Source organism: Microtus oregoni, unplaced genomic scaffold (genome assembly GCF_018167655.1).
Source record: "Microtus oregoni isolate MIOR12 unplaced genomic scaffold, Mior012 000072F_ref0000427, whole genome shotgun sequence".
In the NCBI taxonomy this organism is placed as follows: domain Eukaryota; kingdom Metazoa; phylum Chordata; class Mammalia; order Rodentia; family Cricetidae; genus Microtus; species Microtus oregoni.
Genome location: NW_024543979.1, coordinates 6242501 through 6257853, shown reverse-complemented (window position 1 = coordinate 6257853; position 15353 = coordinate 6242501). Strand labels below are relative to the sequence as shown.

The 15353-nt window shown below is 48.5% G+C and overlaps 1 protein-coding gene across 3 annotated transcripts in view; it reads right to left on the bottom strand.

The window, feature by feature from the left end:
• Lrrc8c (leucine rich repeat containing 8 VRAC subunit C) overlaps positions 1 to 2685 on the bottom strand; it is a 78773-nt gene extending 76088 nt beyond the window's left edge. For 2 of the 3 annotated variants that reach the window (XM_041642045.1, XM_041642046.1), the window contains exon 1: positions 2034 to 2684. The gene's annotated coding sequence lies outside the window, so the exon portion shown is untranslated. Of the gene's footprint in view, positions 1 to 2033 lie in introns of all 3 variants that reach the window. The other variant, XR_005973407.1, reaches the window with a different exon arrangement.
• Between the last annotated feature and the right edge of the window lie 12668 nt (positions 2686 to 15353).

Genomic DNA, 15353 nt, shown 5'->3' with positions numbered 1-15353 from the left:
CTGTGTTGTTTGAAAAGATAAATTTTACAGTGGGCGGTGGTGGTGCACACCTTTAATCCCAGCACTCAGGAGGCAGAGGCAAGTAGATCCCATGAGTTCCAGGCCAGCCTGGGCTACAGAGTAAGTACCAGGATAGGTTGCAAAGCCACACAGAGAAACCTTATCAAAAAAAAAAAAAAAAAAAAGCTCTTCTTTGGAATGTAACTAATTGATAAGATTGGCTAGTACCCATAAAGGCCCAGATTCAGTCACCAGCACAGAATAAACTGGACATGGTAGCATACTCCCCCTAAAGCCAACACTTGCAAGATCAGACGTTCAAAGCCATCCTCTGGTAAATAGGAAATCTGAGGTCAGTCTGGGCTACATGAGACCAATAAAACAAAAACTCACAAGATTTGGTTAAATAAAGTGCACAGTCAGTCTGAGAAACAGATTAATGTCATTAGCAAAGGCTTCAGGTGATTTTATCGATAAAAGAACAGTAAATCATGCTTACTGCCTTTCACAGCCATGGAGATGGTGGCCCTACCTGCTGTCAGTCTAGGATATAAAAAAAGGGAAATATTTGTGCTTGCAAAACTGCCCTCTACCTCCCAGCTGGTCTTAAGTCATAAGAAATTTTATTATCATACTACTATTACGGAGTTGTGTACATCTAATCCGATAGCTTTGTCCACAGGTTCAGCATGGATTGCAAATCTGGGTAAGAGTCTAAGAAGTTCCGATTACAGCCAGGTTTCATAGCTTTGTACAAGTGGTTAGAGAATAAGAGAGGCTTGGCGGTTTGCAGACTGGTGTGAACCAAGAGGTTTAAAATCACTTGTATTCCTGTCACCTACATGGCATCTCAATGTCTGGTCCACTCTGAAGTCCTGTTCCAGCTTCTGAAAGCCACTGCATACCTGGCAGAAACGCGAGCGACGGTCAGTTGGGGCAACACTTCTTAGACTATTGCAGGCTCTAACGGGTCCTGCAAGCCTCCGAGCCAAACTGTCACAATGATCACTTAAGTCTTATTTTTTTCCAGTTTAAGGATAGGATCCCGAAAGTGTTTAGCCGAATTGTTGTGAGGGTAAAATGCTTAAGGACTTGGAAACCCAGTGAAGTTTTGCCCTCACCCTCTAATAAAACATCCGCATAAACATAGGGACCAGGGGTGGGCTGAGCCATTGAAAAGCCAGGTAAACTCGGAGGATTTGAAAATAACTGAAATCTGAGGAACACAGCCGAGCGTGGTGTGTGTGTGTGTGTGTGTGTGTGTGTGTGTGTGTGTGAGAAGAATTGGCTATTGGACAAGAGAAAGGCATTTACAGAGCACACCCTAAGGCTCCTGGGGGACTGGCTCCATCTCGAACACCTCTATTCTGGGAACCACAGAAAACGACGGATCAGCAAGGCTCAGTCTGGGATGAAGGCAGATGTCCTGGCCGCAACTGCGGGCCTACACACCTGACCTCCGGGCCTTGGGATGCGCAGCAGCCCCCTCCCGCCCCCCTGGTCCTGCAGGTGAGCGGGCTGGCGCTCACTCTATCACCACGGAGACCACGGGTTTCCCCCTCCTTCCTCAAAAAAGTGTAACTTCGGGCATTCCTGGGAGGCGAGAGCGTTGGGTAAAACAGCAGAAAAAAAACAGGCCCCAGCATCTCCGGGATTTTGAAGGTATGGAAAAAGGAGACTCGCCCAGGCCATCCCTACCGCGACCGCGTTTTCTCCTCGTGCGCCCCTCCCCCAGTCCCCTGAACCTGGTGCGGTCGAGCTGCGCTAGGCGCCAGGCTTGGGGGGGGGGGGGAGGAAGGTCCCTGACACGGATCCCAGGACCCTTGTGGATTGGGTGGGGTTGGGATTGGCGGGCTCCCGGGACCGCACGCTGGGCAGGCGACCACATTGTGCCTGTCCCAGAGCCCGGAGGAGCCAGGGACACGAATGAGGCGGGGTGGGCGCATCTGGGCTGGGGCGCGCCGGGAGGACTGAGTCGAGTGGCCGTGTGTCGGCTGTCCCTCTCCATCCCTCCGTGAGTCCCCAGTTCTTACCTCTGGGGGCGAGGGTGTTGGCAGGAGAGGGTGCCGGGGCTCGGCGAGCTGTGTCCGGATTGGGCTCAGCGGCGGCCAGCGACCTCTGTGTCGCTGCTCATGGTTTGTCGCGCCCAGAGTGCTGCGGCCGCGGCCACGGCAGCGCCTTGGTCCTCGTCCTCTTCGCGGGCTCCGAGCCGGGACGCAGCTAACGCCCCAGCTCCGCAGCCCTGTTCCTCCTCCCCGGTGCCTCCCCGGCCGCGAGCAGTGCCGCCTCCAGCGCCGCCCCGCGCACAGCCTGGCCCGCGGTAGCCAGCGCCGCCCAGCGCCCGGCCCCGGGGTCGCTGCCGCCTGCCGAGCCGCCGCCGCGGTGCCAGCCCCGCTGTGACGCAGGCAGCGGTGCCCGGGAACTTCCTCCTCTGCAGAGACCACCCGGCGCCCGAGGCGGGCGGGCCTGCGCTGCAGCTGGCTGCTGAGCACGGCGTTTCGCACCGGGAAAGCAAGCCTCTCCGCCGCTGGCTGATTGCGCTGCTCGGAACCGCCCACCTGGCGGGCACTGCAGAGGAAACCAGCTGCATCCCCAGCCTCCCATGCGCATCCCTAACAATGCCAGAAAGCGGGTGGCTTCTGTGCGGGCGGCGTCGACTCCCACACCGCAGCTCCTCCTGAAGCTTAGTTGGAGCGAGTGGCCGTTGCTAAAAATAGCCCTCCCGGGAACTGCTGGAGGGTCAGAATGGAGATAACCCTTCCCTGGAGAACCGAAGGTTGAGGAAGTGGGTAGAGAAGGCAGTGGGATACACTGAGAGGGACAGAGGAGAAAGAAAAAACCCAATGTCCATAGTACACGAAGCCTCAAGTCCCTGGACAACCTCAAGCCTGGTGTCCCACTGGCAGGAGTCCCCATCTGCCCGACCCTGCCAGATGGGCTTCTGGGCTCTGACCAGCAGGTGCCACTCAGCATGAAAGCTCCGCCTACGATATTGTGTGCGCCAGGGTGGTGTGTGTGTGTAAGAGTTAACAGCGTGCACCAAACCACCTGTTGTTTGTACGACTGTGAGGGAGGGGTGCTATTCTACCCATTGATTTGAACCGTGGGTTTCTCCTTCCATCCCTCTGCCCAATTATAGGTCGAAAGCGCAAACCGACATCCTGAAAGCTTGCAGCTCCCTACATAGAAAAATTCCCCGATGTGTGTGTGGGGGTGCAGACAAGATAACGGTAGTGGAGTCTGCTGGGAGTGAGAACTTTGTCAGGCCCAGCTGGCTGTCCTCAGTGCACTGATGATAAGGATTATGCTGTCCAGGCAGCCTGGGAGAGACAGAGGAGAGGAAAGAAATGGGCAGCCAACAGCCATTAGTTTGTGTGCGTTTGCACGGTTGCGTCTTTAGAGGGCAATCACTTCCCAAGGAATGATAAAAAAAGAAAAGCCCCCCCCCCCCCCAGGCTCTTAACTGTTCTTAGGGATCACGAAATAAAATACTACACTGTCTCTAATCCCAGTTCCGTTGGTGACTGCGAAGATAGCCTTAAATCCCTTCAGGCCTTAGGGGAATTGCCCTTGCATGAGCATCATTAACCTCGGACAGCCAACAACCTGGGGTGGAGGTGGAAACAAGGGGGGTCTCAGGGTCTCTGGGGGAAGGACAGAGACTGGTTTTGTCAGTTTGTTGGAAGGGGGAGGGAGAGAAAGAGGAAAGAAAAAAGGAAGGAAGGGAAGGAGGGAGATAGAGAAAGAAGAAAGAAAAGAAGGAAGGAAGGAAAGAAGGAAAGGAGGGAGGGAGGGAGGAAAGAAGGAAGGGAGGGAGGGAAGAAGGAAGGAAGGAAGGAAGGAAAGAAGGGAGGGAGGGAGGGAGGGAGAGAGGAAGGAAAAAAAAAACCCAACTACACTGAAACCCAGCAGGTAGTGTAGGCCCATATTTCTATATGGTGTGGCAGCCAGGCTCTGAAGCCATAGGCCCCACCTGCGTTGGTCACATAGCCCTGCAGACAGGCTGTCACTGCCCTAACAAAAGGTCAAGATGTTGTTGCTCCTTTCTTGTAATTTGGAGGATGCCTGATAGAGATGCTGATTCAAGCCTCCCTGACAGCTAGCACACACAGCACACAGGTAGTTGTGGACAGACTGAAAGCCATTCACCTGGTTACCTAGGAGACAGAATACTAAGGTATTTCCCTGAAATTAAGTTTTGGTATAAAGGCTGTTTGGAGAATAAACGAGAGGAATTCTTCAGGATGTGAACTCAGCATATCATGAGGGATCTCTGAGAATCTCCCTCCCGATGAAACCATGTGAGTCGTGTCTTTATTCCCGTGTCCTCCACGCCGGTCCAGAGAGAGATAGTTTATGTTGGGGTTTGGTAGAAAAATAATTGAGGGTCGTGGCTAGCACCGGACCCCGACAAGGTAGATGCAGAACTGTTCCATGAGGTAGCTCCCAATTCAAACAATTTACTGCAGGGACTGGGATGGGGATGCCGCTCAGTGCTAGTGTCTCCGGCGGCCTTGAGTTTGGATCACAAACACCAAACATGAATCTCAGAAAAGCAATTCCTAAAGCTGAAAACCTCCTGTGCAGTATCTTAGTCTCCAGAAGCTTCCCCAGGCCACATCAGCATGCTGTTGTCTTCAGCATCCCAGCTAAGCTGAGGCATGCTAACCCATTACTAAGACACCACCAACCCCTAGCCCAGTAGTCCTCAACTTTCCTAACAGGCAATCCTCTAACACAGCTCCTCATGCTGTGGTGGCCTCCTCCCAACCATAAAATTATTTTCATTGCTACCTCATAACTGTATTTTTTGCTACTGTTATGAATCATAATGTAAATATCTGATATGCAGGATAGCTGGTAGACAACCTCTGTGAAAGGGTTGTTCATACCCCCCCACCGCAAAGGGTCATGACCCACAGGTTGAGAACTGCTACCCTAGATTGTTGGTGAAGGTGAAATGAATTTGTCTCTGCTCTTCCTCTTAGAACTGCTCTTTATCACACACCCATCAGTGATCTAGTTATAGACCACAGGGAGCTGGGAGGATTCCATATAAGCATAAAGCACCAAGAGAGTTAACCAAGCACTTCCCACTGTAAGCACTCAGTACATTTATTGAGGACAGTTATTGAAATCGTTCCTCTTAGCAGTCTTGAAAAGCACAAGAAGAGGTACAATGTTAAGTTTTGGAATGAAATATGCATCCCTTTGTCAAGACTTCTGTAGAGTTGCTTTCTGCCTGTACCCAGACCTCATTTGTGATGACCTACCAGACTCCCAGTGTGACCAGGACAGTTCTGCATCTATAGACAGGTGGTTGACAGTGCACATTAAATATGGAGTCTAAAGGCCATGGCACTATACTGTTTTGGTCATCTTTTCTTATTTGCTAGCTTATGAACATTAAGTCTAGTCTTTTCAGTTAATCCACATGCTTAGCAAGCTCTCTGTAAAAACCCTGGATGAATCAGCAGTCGGTCGGCGTATGTGAGTGCTTGGTCCTCAAGGTCTCGGCAAAGTCCAAAGGCTCATCTGTTGACTTTGGGGTGTTAATGGAGAGGGAATCCGGCAAATGTATGAAATTGTAAGTCTTCATCTTCAAACTGTGGTTCACCTTCGGTGAGAGAAGAGATTGTTGTTGGCTGTTTAAACTGGAATTCTATCTTGACTTTGTACGCACGTCTCCAGTCCCTTTCTCCCACTCTGAACTGGGGACAAACTCGCGGCCTCTTTTTGGGCAAGCCCTCTACCCTAGAGCAAGTTGTCATTCTGTCTGAGCTCCCAGACTCTCAGGTTCCACATCCAGACTCTGCAGATGCAAGGTAAACAGCTAAACACAGACAGTTCGGATAGGGAGCTCAAGGAGGCTCTTCTGGACTGGGCCAGGCTAAAGGGCCGGGGTGAGAACTGTGTACATCTGGGCTCAGATTCCGTGCTACCAGCTCTGTCGTTTTTAGCTTCTCCCTTTAAACTTCAGCTCCCTCATCTCCTTCCTAGACCTTCTTTAGGGCTGTGGTGAGACTGGGCTATCTTGTAAGTGTTGTGGAAATGGTGAGGTGGTTGCCTTGTTTTATTGTTAGCTTCAGGGAGAAAAATTCCCCAAACTGTCACCTCATACTTTGAAGGCACAATTAAAGAATCGGTTTGTCAGGTGCTTGCTTCTGGAAATTTTTTTTTCTTCTTTGTGTTCTCACAGCGTTTAGTTACAAGTCTGCCTTACCATCAAGTCTGGGCGCTTCCCCAGAGCGGCAGCTGTGATTATACATCTTCACACCTGCTATCAGTACCTAGCCTAGAGCCTTTTCTTAAATTCTAATATTTTAAAATTTGGTTTATACTGATTCCTTCAGTATAACTCATACTGTAGGCTCTGAAATCTGAATACTCTCGCTAGTAAATAATTTGTACTTAATAAAGAATACATATGAAAGTGGCAGATATTTTGTATGCTAATTTAATACATTTCAAAACTCTTGATCTCACTTTAAAAGTTATACTAACATTATGTATTTTATACAGGCATGGGCCATAACACCTGATTTTTCAATGCTGGAATTATTCTTTAGGGTGAACGTGCTGTTTTCGTTTTGTCTTGCTTTTTAATGTCAGTTGATCTGTTTGCTAAGAACGAAAGTCAAGTTTAAGTTCTCAGTCAAAACCACCCCCAGGGTTTTACTCTCGAATCCTCTATGCCATCAACACATCCACTAGCCAGACCTTCTCTGGCGTTGTGGGAAGGAACTGAACTAACAGAAAACATCCTGTTTTAAGTTTCAGCTGTTAACATTGTTGCAACAATTTGAGACAACTTGAGTTACAGCTTTGAAATCCCTACTTTATACCATATCACAACCCCTAAAACAGTGCGAAGAATGCCTTTGCCTGGAAACGGCCTCTGCTCAGGCAGTTGGCTGGGTAGCATGGTGATGGCAGCCGAACGGGCACCAGACAAATGACCTAATAATGGGCCCAGTGACCTAAACATAGGATACTTTAAGTCTTTGGATCCAGGGCAGGTGAGAACTCAGCTGGTAAAGGTGCTGCCAAGCTTGACAACCTGAGCTGGTGCCCTGGAGCCCACAGTGGAAATAGGAACACACACACACACACACGGGGCGGGGGGGGGGGAGTAAAAATTAAGAAAAATGCTTCTAGATTAAATTCTTCTAAAGAAGAGAGAAGACTTTGGTTCAGTCTGTTTGTGAAATTTTCTATGGAAACAGTTTTGAACCAGTGTGTGTGGCGTATATGTTACAGACCAATAGAAGCTTCCTTTGCACGGGCTTATTTATGATCACCATAGCCCCATGAAATGGGCAGCATCAGTGTGTCCTGTTGACAGAGGATGAGCCAAATCTTATTAAACTCTTTTAGCAAACCAAGGTCGCATAGCCTTGAGGGAAAGAGTTATATGTGAACCTAGAGGAGCCTGACTTGGGAGTTATACACAACTCCTCAATCCTGTGAGAAGGAAGCAGGTGCTTTAGACGAACCTGTCGCTGTTAGTGGTGCAGCTTTTCGGCCATTCTTTTAAAAGATTTTATATCTTTTCTTTTTAAAACGTAGTGTGTGCATGCATGTGCGTATGTGTGTGCAGGTGCACACGGGCCATGGCACACATGTGGAGATCAGAGGACAGCTTTGTGTAGTTGTTTTGTGTAGTGTCTTAGGGTTTCTATTGCGTTGAAAAGACACCATGACCACAACGACTCTTATAAAGGAAAACATTTAATTGAGGTGGTGACTCACAGTTCAGAGGTTCAGTCCATTATCATCATGGCGGGGAGCATGGTGGTGGGCAGGCAGACATGGTGCTGGAGACCATAGCTGAGAGTCCTATATCTTTCAGGCAACAGGAAGTTGACTGAGACACTAGGTAGTACTGTGAGCATAGGAAAGCTCAAAGCCCACCCCCACAGTGACACACTTCCTCCAACAATGCCATACCCACCCCAACAAAGCCACACCCCCATATGCCCCTTCTTTTGGGATTATGGGGACCGGTTATATTCCAACTGCCATGTGCAGCGCCTCGTTTTTGATCCTCGTGGAACCCAGAGACTGAACTCAGGTAGTGAGGCCTGTATGAAAACACCTCCACCCACTAATCCGGGCTCATTCCGTTCTGCACTCCTTGCACTCTCCCAGGAATGCGCATCCCAGATGCACCCTCTTGTGGTGGTCTCACTGCTCACTCTGTAAATGCAAAGCACTGATAAGGAAATTCAAGACAGCATCTCCAGGCTGTCCTGGAACTCTCTCTGTAGATCAGGCTGGCTTTGATCTCATAGAGATCCATCTGCCTCTGCCTCAGCCTCTTGAGTGCTGGGATTAAAGGTGTGCACCACCATCTCCTTCCTTTTTTTAAACAGAAGAATGTGTTCAGGTTTACACTTTCTGAGGGATAAGACTATATCATGATGGAGAAGTGCGGCAGCAAGCTGGAAGGTATGCAGCCGGAGCAGGAAGCTGAGAGCTCACATCTCCAACCACAATGAGGCAAAAAAGAAACAAACTTCTTTTTTTCTTTTTCTTTTCCTTTTCCTTTGAGAAAAGGTTTTTCTGTAGCTTTGGAGCCTGTCCTGGAACTCACTGTGTAGACCAGGCTGGCCCTGAACTCACAGAGATCTGCCTGCCTCTGTCCCCGAATGCTGGGATTAAAGGCGTGCACCACACCCAGCAGAAACTTCTTTTGTTTTTTTTTTGGATTTTCGAGACAGGGTTTCTCTGTAGTTTTTGGTAGCTCTTATAGACCAGGCTGGCCTCGAACTCACAGAGATCTGCCTGCCTCTGCCTCCCGAGTGCTGGGATTAAAGGCGTGCGCCACTACTGTCCGGCCAGCAGAAACTTCTTAATGAGAGATGGTGACGTGTGACTGCGAGAGTTTAAGCAATGCCACGTAGACTGGGAGAAAGTCTCATTCTTAGAATTATTGTTCAGGTGGGCCAGTGATAGATACAGTTCTTTACACCATAGTCTAAGATATTCGTGGTCCAGTTTTCATTCATGTTTCTTGGTTTGTAATTTTCACACTTTTTGTTCTAAGTGATTAGAGTTATGTGAGATCCTTTATATTCTGGGTTTTGTCCTCGGTTTATTAAATTTCATAAAGGGGGTTTCTTCTGTGATTTATTTAAAAGCCCCTTTCAACTGAACATGGCCTTCTGTTGAAGAGGTGGGTTTCCATGTGGGGCCAAGCCTATGATTTGCTGGGCACTCCTAAAAAGGGAAACATTTCTTTGGGATGCAAGCAGACATGGAGCGGGAGAAGTAGCTGAGAGATCTGCATCTTGCAGGCAACAGGAAGTGGTCTGACTCAAAGCCTGCCTCCTCAGTGACACACTTCCTCCAACAAGGACATACTTACTCCAGTAAAGCCACACCTCCTAATACTGCCACTCACTTTGGGAGTCATTTTCTTTGAAACCACCATACTATCTGAAGCCAGGCAGAGGGCACCCTTTGAAAGATGATGCTATCTCCAGATAGACAGAGTCAGAACTTAATTAAATTTAGGACACTCTGTTAATGTTTGCTGAAAAACTGAATTGTTCTAGGAAACGCCCCTCTCTGTCTCCCCACCCTCCACCCCCTTCCTGGCGAGAACCTGCAATAGACTGCCTTCCTCAAGCTAGTTTTTATATTTTCTTAAACAGAGATGACTTTTCTGCCAGGTAAAGCCCACTGTGGGTTACAGGCTGTCTGTGGATTAATTCACAGAATAAACTAATAAGAAGGGATATTATACATTCTTTTTTTAATATTTATTTTTATTTATTTATTATGTATACAATATTCTGTCTATGTGTATGTCTGCATGCCAGAAGAGGGCACCAGACTGATGTGGGAGTGATTTCTTATTAATAAAGAAACTGCCTAGACCCATTTGATAGGCCAACCCTTAGGTAGGCGGAGTAAACAGAACGGAATGCTGGGAGAAAGAAGCTGAGTCAGGGAGTTGCCATGATTCTCCCACTCCAGACAGACGGAGGTTAAGATCATTCCTGGTAAGCCAGCTTGTGGGCTACACAGATTAATAGAAATGGGTTAGATCAATATGTAAAAGCTAGCCAATAAGAAACTGAAACTAATGGGTCAGGCAGTGTTTAAAAGAATACAGTTTCTGTGTAATTATTTCGGGTAAAGCTAGCCGGGTGGCGGGACACAGCCCGCCGCTCCGTATTTCAACACCAGACCCCATTGCAGATGGTTGTGAGCCATCATGTGGTTGCTGGGAATTGAACTCAGGACCTTTGGAAGAGCAGACAATGCTCTTAACCTCTGAGCCATCTCTCCAGCCCCAATATTATACATTCTTATGTCACCTGAAGCTCACTAGGTATTCTGGGTTATCTAAGTTCAAACACAGATTATTTGGCAATTGTTATGGGTTGGGTCTGAAATGTTCCCCCGTGGGCTCAGGTATGTGAACACACGGTTTCAAGTTGTGGAAGCTACAGTGTCTTTTGGGAGGGAGACATGGCTGGTGTGTATAGAGCCATCAGGGCCTCAAGAGATTCTGGTTCTATATTAAATGTGCTTGCCACGCAACCACATGACGGGAGTGTGGCTTTCAGCAACCATATAACAATCTGGCTGTTCCGCACACTCCTGTAACCCTGACTGTGTGTGTGTGTGTGTTGGGGGGGGGGGGTGGTCAGACATAACAAGCTGGATGTTCTGCATGTTCCCTATGCATGCACCAGCATACATACACTCACAGATACATTCACACATATATAAAAATCATAAGTAGATATTTAAAAATCTAAAACAAAAAGACTTGAATTACAGGCTCTGTCAACTCATTTCCTGAATGCCTCCTAAGAACAGGCCCATTCTCATATAGAAAACACAGGCTTGTTTCTTTACCACAGGTTCATCTCCCTTGTATTTACATATTCTTTTAGCCCCTGGGTTCTAGGATGCTTCTTGAGAAACATGTAGCTGCAGCTTGTGGAAGACAGGCGCACATGTTCTGAGGGCTCAAAGGGAAAAGGTAAAATTACTCATTGATAATTGTTGCACAACAGCCTGGGGCTGATCTTAAGAGCATTTCTGTGGATCTGCTGAGCCAGGCAAATCCCGATACTATTCTGTGTTTTTCTGTCTTATTATTTTTGTGTCTTGGTATTCTTTACTAACATTTCTAAAATCCAACACCCCTACCCTGGCAAGAGGTATTTTTGTCGAGGCTGGCCCCCGACATTCCTCCTGAGTGGCTGGGCAGTGGCAGGGTAACTTGGTATTCCCGTCTTTCCCCTCCTTGGCCATTCCTGTCTATGAATACCCTCTGCTATAAATGCTTTTCTAGGCCAACTACTGCTGCATTTATAGCCCTCCATCCTGTATATATCTAAAAAAAATCTAAATAATAGCTTTCTTTATTGAGGGCCAATGACAATCTCAGGCTGGTGAACACAGACTCTGTGCTGCTAGGGACAAATTAGACACATGAGAACAAGCCACCTTTCCCAGGGTACATGCAGTGTAGTGAGCACCGGTCAACACTGTTTAATCGTTAGCGATGAGCTGCTACTTTAAACAGTCTCTCTTCCTTTATTTCCCCTTGCACATTAGCTAAGATTTTGGGGATGGGTGCTTGGGCTCACTTGCTCATACCTACCAGACTCCTCTTTGTAACCGGAGGTTTCTCTCCCGCCCGTCAGTTCCCAAATCACCACTCCAAAGCTTAATATTAATTGCAAACTGTTTGACCTATTAGTTCAGGTTTATTATTAACTGGCTCTTACAGCTTAAATTAACCCATTTCTAGGAGTCTACATGTTACCACGAGGCTCTCCTTTTCTGTCTCTATTGCTAGTAGAGTGGAATGGAAGTCACATGACTTCCACAGAGGCAGTAGAAGCTATGGCAAAGGAAACGTCAGTGAATCAGCTTTCCTGCTCCTCTGCCTCCCAGAGACTTGACTGACAGTTCTGCTAACATTACTGGCATTATAGATAGCTCGTATTCTCCGTGTCTTGTTTCCACCCCAACTCTCTCCTGACACAAACTACCCAGAGCTAACACCCACTCTTTGCTGGGATTTGTGTGTATCTTTTCATCATGGGGGGGGTGTTGCTCCCCGAGACCCCTGGGGAGACCCCTGGGGTGACGTATGGAGTTTGCTGTCCTCTTGCCTTACATGTCTGTTTGGTTCCTCTTGAAGTGTGTCCTTCAAAAAAGCTTTGGATTGGGTGAATCACCCCAGTGAGTTGCTGAGTACAAGGGGGTCACGGTAACCTCGCCAATCCCAGTTGGGCTGGAGTGTGGGTGGCCTGGAGGCCTCAGGAGACTTCCTGTAGTTTTCACGTGAGAGGAGGACAATCTAATGGTGCTGTTGTCTCTTCATCCCCGGAGGCAGGGGTGTTTGTGCCACCTCCGGGCAGCTAAGTGTCTGAGTCGAACTGGAAACGGGACAGCTCTAATGGCTGGGATCCCTAGAAGGTGACTCTCAGGAACCATGGCGGTGCAACACAGCCGTGATAAAACAACAAAGGGACCTGACTACCCAAGGCCTCTCTGCGACCACAGAATGACGCTGCTGTCTTCTCCAACATGATCACATGGACTCTGTTGCTCTGGCCTCCTGTGAAGACATCCTGCTCTTGAGTCATTGCAGACTAGAGGAGACAGAATGTTTGGACGGCCAGAGCATGGCACTCCAGCTGCATTGCAATCTACGCTCTCATTTCCATGGGGTCACAGCCGTGGTTGATTTTGGCAAAAGACCACACGGGTGACCTTTGCCACACTGTTATCTGAGCGTTCTTTCTAGGACAGGCAATGGGCACACTGTAGAGATCTGGAATTGTGGGCTCTGTTTGCAGTGTGTGTGTGTGTGTGTGTGTGGCGTGTGTTTGTAGGTGTGTATGTGGCATGTGCATGTAGGTGTGTGTATGTTATATGGGTAGGTGTGTGTGAGTGTGAGTGTGTGTATGTGTGTTTATTTCTTGCTCACTATACTTACTAGACCGCTTTTCATTTGGGTACCAACACACATATACACACACGAGAGAAAGAGAGAGAGAGAGAGAGAGAGAGAGAGAGAGAGAGCGCGAGCGCCATTTAAGTGCTGGCATTACTCTCTCTTTGCTTCCTAAGCTATGGAAAAATGAGTTCCATCCAGCCCTACCCTGCTGCATGATGAGCTCTGTCATCATGGATTCTTCTATAATAAACTTCCCCATAAGTAACTTTCCCACCATGATGAGCTCTGCCGTCAGCTCCCCTCCGTGATGACAGGCGGCACCCTCTTGAATCTTCACCCTCTTCCCTTAAGTTGCTTCTGTCAGGCATTTGATCACAACAAGAAGAAAAGTAACCATACATTCAACTAAAGCCAGCCTTGAAACAGTCTTCCAGTAGTCCACCTTTCCACTGCCACCACACTGACACCTCTAGCCCTCCTCCTCCCACTATCTCTTCAGGCCTCTTGGTGCTAGTCCTGGGCAGGTGTTAGCAGCCTCACCAGCACCCTAGAAGCATCCTGGGTACAGTCACCCAGGTCAGACGCCACTGGGTTTTATTAAATGGTTTCCCCACCCCCAACTTAGTTCTGTCTAGTTGTAGATAGCCCAACAAGACACAGAAAGAATCCTAGGGGCATGTCCCCTACCCTCCAGATGACAGGTACCATGGCTGGAGCCTGTTGAAGCACACTGGCCGATGAGGCTGCGTTCTGCATCAGTGTGTGTCTTCTAGTTGCTAGGCGGGAACCCCAAACTAGTGTGGTTGGTCAGGGACTTAAAGCGGGGGCCCTGGAGTATAGTACTCAGTGTCCTGGGCAGGGGGGCCTACTGACCTCTGAGGTCTCACCTGGCCACCAGCAGGGTGCTTTTTCACTTGAGTTGAAAGGTTGAGCAGCTGTGGGACCTGCCTGCAGACAGAGTGGAGGCGTTAACCAGAGAACACACTTTCCCTTCGTTTCCCGAGGGTTCGTGGCAGTTGTTTTCCCATGAAAACAAGCAGAAATCTGTTGCAATCATCTGGCGTTTTGGTTTCCTGGTTTGATGGGAACCTAGAGAGATAGACAGATGGTACTTTCATTATCCAGAAAATTACAGCTGAAAACAAACATGAAAGCCAGTCTTAGGAGGAACGCTTGGGTAGATGTCTTCAGACCATGGTCCCTGATCTCAGGACCTGCCAGCAACCCTGCTGGGCTGGCTGTTTGTGCTCCAGCTCAGTACACTCTAGCAGGGCTTTCATCTGGATCATGGAAGGTGACGCCCTGTGACACACTAGCCTGCCATCTCCTGTCAGATCTCAACTGTCCCTTCCTGCACCAGATTGGAGTGACCAGGACAAAGAAGTCCTCAGGCCCATGTTCTAATCCATGGGATTTCTGTATGAACATGGTGCACAGACACACATGCAGGAAAACCCATACAAATAAAATAAAAGCAAAAATAAATCCAAGTGGATGAAATGAAATGTTTCCACATGGGAGGCAGAGGAGGCAAATCCTCTTCTGGTCACCCTGGGACCTGGGTGTGCTGCATAGAGAGCTGGAACTGTCCTGGACTGAAGATCCTCTGCAGAGGCCCTGGGGCCTCTCTCTGCCCAGCAAACTATTGCAACAGTGGACCCCAGAAACTGGAATCTCATTCTGGGCAAGGAGAAGTCTGGGGCCTGGTGTCAGCCAGGAGGGGAAGCTTGGAAAGAAATTTTATACACTCCTGTCAACTTGTCAGGCCATGGTCCAGGAGGGACTGGGGCTGAGACAGTTCTCAGTCACTGATGAGTGGGACCGAATCTAGACTGGACTGTTATACACACACCACTTTCCCCCTATTTAAGCCTATTCTGAGGACCCCAAAGAGGGAGCTATGATGTTACCAAACTCCTTGTCCCTCTCCCCGGCATGGCCACATTGAATACATCTCTTTCTTCTGATTGTCACTATTATTTGTCTCTTTAGTTCTCTTACTGAGGTTGGGTGGCTAAGCCCAGCTTGCTAGGACCGCCAGGCTCCTGGCTTTGACCCCAATGACGTCAGTAGCAGTGTGGCTGTGTACGAGGGAGGGATGCTATCTAACTCAGTGGGAGAAGACCTGTCTTCCAGCACAGCTGTCTGCTCATACAGGCTCTTTGTGTAGCTTTCACTACCTTTAGGTGTGTAGCAGGATCCTTTCCAGAACCAAGGTATGTGTCCTACAATGAATCCAGGTGGACCAGTCTTTAAAAAAATGTCTATTTCTTAAGGGAAAAAAGGAAGATCAAGGAAAGTCATGGTACTGGCCATACAGTATTAAAACTAGGCATGGTTAATCCCAGCACTCGGGAGGCAGAGGCAGATGGATCTCTGTGAGTTTAAGGCCAGCCTGCTCTACAGAGTAAGTTCC